The sequence below is a fragment of the Tachypleus tridentatus genome, chromosome 13 (assembly GCF_004210375.1).
Source record: "Tachypleus tridentatus isolate NWPU-2018 chromosome 13, ASM421037v1, whole genome shotgun sequence".
In the NCBI taxonomy this organism is placed as follows: domain Eukaryota; kingdom Metazoa; phylum Arthropoda; class Merostomata; order Xiphosura; family Limulidae; genus Tachypleus; species Tachypleus tridentatus.
The window spans coordinates 94,662,682-94,669,835 of NC_134837.1; positions in this window are offsets into that span (position 1 = coordinate 94,662,682).

Consider the following 7,154-nt stretch of genomic DNA (forward strand, 5'->3'; position numbering starts at 1 on the left):
AATATAGTTTTAGAAAAAAGAAATGAGAGAGATGTTTTTATATCATCAATATGGTAGTCATAAAACTGGGTTTTCTGTCAGAATTATGAGTAGTTTAGAAGGAAAACTGAATTATAAAATTAAAACTACCATGCATTATAGGATAGTACAAATGATTAGTATTGGAGTGTAATTAGTTCTTTAAATGACCTTCAGAAGATAAGCTCTTAAGGACATGAAAAAAGATTAAATTCTGTAAATCATTACCAGAGAGATAACATTATGTTAATGTAACGATGTGATATTAATTTTATCAATTAAAGTGTCTTCATATATAGTAGAATGATGAAGTACACCAGTTTGATATGACCAAAAATAACCTTTAAGCTCCCCGCTAATACAGCGGTAAGTCTACGGATTTACAACGCTAAAATCAGGTGTTCGATTCCCCTCTGTGTGCTCACTGGATAGCCCGATGTGGCTTTGTTATAAGAAAAATACAAACACATAACCTTTAAATTGATCTAATTGTTCTGAAAAGTCTAGTGCAATAGGTGTTGAGATAAGAACAGTAAAATAAAATCAGAGGGACTTCTAAAGTTACAAATCAAAAGAATTATAAAATAATGTAACAAAATTAGAACTCCAAATATAACATCGTAACAGTAAAGTAAACTAAGAATATAGTAAGACTTAAAATTCAGAACTTTCAGTTGTACTCAAATACAGTTCACCCTAGATTGGAAGTTCCCGAACCGTAGATATATAGATCACGCAAAAACGTCGTTCTTAGCTGTTGGTAAAATATAAGTGTAACAGTCGAATTAGACAAGGGTTAGTAGAGGATGATTTGACTATCATTTCTATAATACTTTAATTTGAAATTAGGGATAGTTGTGAGCAAATAGCGTTTGGGTACCATTGCGTGACATTCTGGCTGACAGTTGGCTAAATTGAAATCATACCATAAGTAAAGATACACTCAAATGGAACTTAATTACTGCAATAAAAAAAAAATTGAGATTTATTAAAACTTAAACTGACCATTATAGGAACCTGAATTATTAGAAACGTAAATGAAATTCTAACTCTTTGTATACGTAGAAAATTATAGCTTTAGTACAATAGTGATGACGAGAAAACCCACTTTTAGAGAAAAGTGCATATGTAAAAACTGCTGGTTTGGGTTGAGAAAATTATTATGTCGAGGAGCGAACAACGTTTCGACGATGACCGAAAAAGGTCGAAACGTTCGCTTCTCTACACAAAAATGTTCTCAACTCAAACCAGCCGTTTTTACTTATATATTTTAGTACAATAGTATTTATAACAGATAAATAAAATTTATGCTTCAAAGTTTGATTGGGAAGCACAAGTGAGATTTTAGCACAGCAGAACCCAAAATCATAGTGCAAATTATACGGAATGTTAAACGTTCAGTGATACGTATAAATTCAAAGTTGCAATTGTTTCTTTTGTTGAATTTCACACAAGGCTACTTGTGGGCTATTTGCGCTAGTCGTCCATAATTTTGAAGCGATAGACTAAAGGAAATGCAGCCTGTCAACTCTATCCACCGCCATCTGTTTGGTTACGCTTTACCAACGTAGAGTAAAATTGGCTGTCACGTAATAACGCACCCACCACCAGGACTGAAAGGGCGAGCTTTTTCAATGACGGGATTTGAATATGCCACTCGCAAGTAAAATACACTAATCACCAGGTTCGGTTCTAATTCAAAGTTGAAACTTCAAATTAGCATTATAAAACATAATTCCTAACGTGACACAAATTTTGATGTTTGTCAAATTAACACAGAAAGAAAATAAGTAACTGGCGCACAATATAATGAGTTTGAAATAAAATAAAAATGTGAAACGTCTTTTTCTTAAGTTAAGCACAAAGCAACACGATGGGATATCTGTGCTCTGTCATCAGGGCAGGGGAGGCTAGGTGGTTAAGATACTTGACTCGTGATCCGAGGGTTCGAATTCCCGTCACACCAAACATGCTCTCCCTTTCAGCTGTGAGGACGTTATAATGTTACGATCAATCCCACTATTCGTTGGTAAAAGATTGGCCCAAGAGTTGGCGGTGGGTAGTTATGACTAACTGCCTTCCCTCTAGTCTTACACTGCTAAATTAGGGACGGCTAGTCCAGATAGCCCTCATATAGCTTTGCGCGAAATTCAAAATACACTAATCCAATTACGGGTATCGAAACCCGAATTATAGCGTTGTAAGTCTACAGACGTGCCGCTGTCCCAGTTGGGGGATGAACATAGTCAAATATAAATGAAACAATTTATATGAACTACCTGAAGAATTTAACTGAACAATACATAGTTAAACTCAAAAATAAATAAATGCAAGATATTAAAATACTCGCAACAGAAAACTTTGTTCGCTCTCTCTCTCTCATAGTTATTTGAATATTAATATTTATATACCCAGGAAGGTCAGGTTTCGTCGACCTCTTCCTCCTATCTTTATATTTGTTTCTGCATTTGTCAAACGTATTTATACATTGTACACGAGGGCCATAGTAACTCGCACTTACTCAGGCCCCTTTCAGGGCAATGTCCATGCACTATTTACACATACAGTTGTCGCAAATAAATCATTTCTCGTAACAGTTTCATAATTGTTTGCACTTTCATTAGATAGGTATTAACTATAAAACATTTACATAAAACCTTTTCAATGTTTAGTAATTAACCACTGAGCTAATGTGGAGTCTAGTTCATAGGTGGCCTCTTTTTTTTTTTTTTTTTTTGAAAATATATATTTAATGGGGAAAGGTGTTTAGGACTATCCTCATCATGTATGCAGTACCTGTCTAGTTCGCTTACTAATTCATTTTTTCCCAAATTTTTGTCAAAATAATTTATTGTACTATGTAGGAGTCTATCTGCTATTGTTTCTGTGCATGCATATGTATGCATGAATTTTGATGATGATGTTCTGGGTACTTTATAAGCTGTTATAAGTAGTGTAGTTTGTATTTTTTGCAGTGGTTTTTTGCTTACATTTATTCATGCAAGGGCTACATAGTCAATGACGGGTCTAATGTATGTTTTATATATTTTTATGATGTTATCTGCCGTTGCTCCACTATTCTTACCAGATAGACTCCTAGCATAGTTTGTTCTTCGCCATATTTTTGTTTTACTATTATTTATGTGGTATACCCATGTTAGTTTTGTGTCAAATGTTAGTCCTAAAACTTTTGCAGACGTAGCAGTCTGAAGGAGTGCTTCATTCATATAGATCTGAGGTTGTGCTATTTATGTTTAGTTAACTTTGTGAATACTACTAGTTGTGTTTATTTTGATTTTATATTTTTCACAATATTCACTTATTCTGTTTAATTGTGGTTGTATGTTTGTGGCTGATATTTTTTGTGTTGGTGCATTTTTCCAGATTGCTACATCGTCAGTGAACTGTGAGGAGTATCCATTATTTGGATTTTTTAGAGGCATATTATTCACGTATATGATGAATAGGATAGGACTAACTACCTCTCCTTGCATTTGGAACCGGAGACCATTATGTCATACAGTGTCGAATGCCTTCTCAATATCGAGAAAGCAAGCGACAGTGCATTATCGTTTATTAAATCTACCAACAATTGCTTCTGTTAATCTAACCAAATGGTCTGTAGTTTGTCTGAATTTTCTGAATCCATTTTATTATTCTGGTAATTTTGATGTTATTTCTAAGAATGTGGACAGTCTGTTACTAATTTTTCTCTTAAGAATTTTGCCTACACAGTTAGTCAGGCTGAGTGGTTGGTAGCTATTTGGATTATTGGCTGGCTTTCCTTCTTTATGGAACATTAATATATATGCATGCTTCCAAGAAACCGGGGTATAACCAGAGTATAATGATAAATTAAAAACTGTTGTTAGGTGTTTAAATAATTTCGGAGTGCTTTTTTAAAGAAGGATGGCTTGTATACCGTCTTCTCCTGTAGATTTATTTTTTCTATTAGTGATTGCTTCTATGTGTTCTTGTACGGAAATTGTGTTTGTCAGCATTGTGTTTGTACATTCGCTTGTGTTGTTGATTTGATAGTTATTTAACTTGACTGGGAAAAGTGGTTCAAATAGCTCTCTGTTATTCGTTATAAAGTTGTTTACTTTGTTAGAAAAGTATGCGTTCATGTCTGGGTCGTTGTGTTTTTTAAACGTGTTTTGAAGTTGTTTTAATGCTTAGCTTTTTCTTTATTTGTATGTGCTGTGGTATTACTATGTTCTAATAGTGGGAATTTTGTTGTTGCTGTGTCTCCATTTGTGAGTCTTTTAAGGTGTGTTCAAATTTTTTCGGATCTGTTTTTTCATTTAGTTGGGAGTAGAAATTGTAACATTTATCTTGTTTTAAAATTTTACTTCTGCTCTGACTTGATTTTTTATTTTATTTATTTCTGTTTTTAATTCTCTATCTCTTGTCTCCATGAATTGTCTTCTTAATTGACGTCTATGCTTGATTAGTGTTATTAGTTGTTTGTGCAGTTTCCGTGTATTACTTATGGTTTTATGTTGTTGTTTTTGTATTGTTTTATTTGGTGCGGTTTGAAGGCACTCACTCCGTGATTATTTGACAGTAATTATCAATATATATAATATTTTTAGCTGTTTTCTTAATTTTGTTTGGTAGCCAATGGTCTAATTCTTTTTGGTATTCCTTCCAATTTGCTATATTGTAGTAATTTTTTTCTTTTCTATATATTGCATTTTATGGGGGGTGAGATCGAAGACACACCATATAGGTTAATGATCGCTGTTTACATCTTTTCTCATACGAAATTTAACTAGTTTTTGGCTCATGTTATACGAGCTTAGGCATACGTGTAGTATGCCACTGGTGTATTAGTGGCATACGTAGTATTCGTAGGCGTGTCGTCATTTAGGAAGGCTATGTTGTATTCATCTATGAATTGGAGAAAGTCTTCCATTTGCATTTGTGGAGTTGCATCCAAGGTTGATGTGTTTACTATTCAAATCTCCTATTAAAATGGTGTTTTGACTGTGAGAAAAGATGATATTAATTAAATTTAAGTCTATTTGTTTTGTAGGTGAGCAATAAATATCTCAATACGGTTGAACGATTATTTAACAGGATATCGGTAGTTATATGTTTGTTGTTACTGCTGATATGAATCAGTAACTGATAGATTTATTTTGTGTAGCAGGAACATTCCTCTGTTTTATCCTGTTTATCTAATCTGTCTTTTCTGGTGGTTGTGTAATATGGTATTTTAAATCTATTGGTTTTGTATAGTAAGGTTTCACTTAATATTACAGTTTCTGGGTTAGTTTGTTGAATTATGTCTTCGATCTCGTGTTTCTTGGAAGTCAGTGCACCTTGGATGTTGTTATATAGAACAGTGAATTTAGGTTGATAGCAGGTATCCCGTAAGTGTTGTTGATATTTGTGGTATGTAAGGTATGACGTGTTTTTTGCTGTGTTTATTAGGAGGTCAGGGCAATTTGTTGTTTGTGTGGGTTTTGTGTACTCGGCTATAAAGTCTGTGATGAAATTTGTAATTATATTTACAAATAGGTTTATCTTTTCATTTGTATTTGTTTCCTCAGTGGAGTTGTCATTATCTCGTGGTTTCAGTGTATGTGTATTGTTGTGTTTTATCTGCGTGCTATTGTTTGTCACATCTGTTGGTTTTTGCTGTTTTTTTTTGTTTTGGTAGTTGTGTGATTGTTTTTTTAGTGTTTGTGCGTATCTTATTTTGTTTTGTGTCAGTGTTGGGTTTGTTTGTTATGTGTTAGTGTCTGTTATTTCTTTGTGATTTGATGGTGTTTTTTATTTCGTAGATTCGTTGTTTTATTTCTTTGTACTTTCACAGCCTTTATAATTTGCTGTGTGTTCTTGGCAACATTTTGGTTTTTCTTGTTCTTTTTTACATTGCGATATGTGATGTTCCCCACCACATCCACAACACCTCCGTGTTGCTTGACATGCTGCTGAAACATGACCATATCTCTGGCAATTGTAGCATTGTGTTACCACGATTGCTGGTGTTTTCATTTGTTCTACTTGGTATCTCTGACACCAGAGTATAATTCCATTATTTATTAGATTTAGTGTATTGTATGTGTATTCTGTGTTGACTTGTACTATATTTGTTGGGTTTTGTGTTACTTTTGAGATGATACGATCTACGTTAGAGTGTGGAACATTTTGTTCATCAAGTTCCTTTTTAATGTCTTCAGTAATTATTGAAGAGTGAACCCCACAAATAACGACAGATTTCGGCTGCGGTTTGTTTCCAAGTAGGTGTATAATTATTTTGCTTGGTTTAAACGCGTCTTCAGGCCACTCTTCAAGTAGTTTATAGAGGTCAGCTGCCTCTTGTCCTCGGACAAGGACACCGATCCAGGGTAGACACTAAATGATAGCTATATACGTGTTCGTTTTACAGCGCGTGATTTTTGCCGCCAGTTGAGGTTAGTTATACGTACCTGGAATTCCTTCAGTCATTACAGAGTGTTGAAATGGTTTTTTTTTTGTTCCATTTTTCTGTGTTTTATCTATTTGTGTTGAGGTTTGCCTTTTTCGTTTTGAAGTTATTAGTTGGAATCCATTGTTATTTTCAGTGTTCTGTTCAGTGGTTTCTGTTATAGTTATACCTGCTTCGTTATTTATTGCTTTATCAACATCCAAGGTTGTTTTTTGTGTTATATATGTAACAAGGGCTAGTATTGGTTAAAAATTTTTTTATATAGAGTGGTGAAAACTTTAGTTCATAAAATCGGATGTTTCAGTAAGTGTTCAGCAATAGTGACAAATGGCGCACCTGCGATGATTGGAAAAAAATAGGCTTTGTTGGTTTTCTTTGGGAAATAGAAGTAACATGTCCAACATATTATTGCGTTATTCATCAAGGAGCGTTGTGTGGGAAATCAGTGAAAGGAAACAAAGTTTTTAAACTTGTTAAAGTTACTAACATGATAAGAAGAGGAAACAAAGTTCTTTTACATTGGAAGCTGAAGCAGTTTTTGGAGGATATAGAGGCAGAATATGGGGATTTTGCACTTTACAACCAAGTAAGGTGGTTCAGTGCCGGAAAGTGTCTTGAACGATTATTTGGAATAAGGAAAGAAATCCCTGCATTCCTCGATCAGTTTGTTTCATCGGATACAACACAACCACTTTCA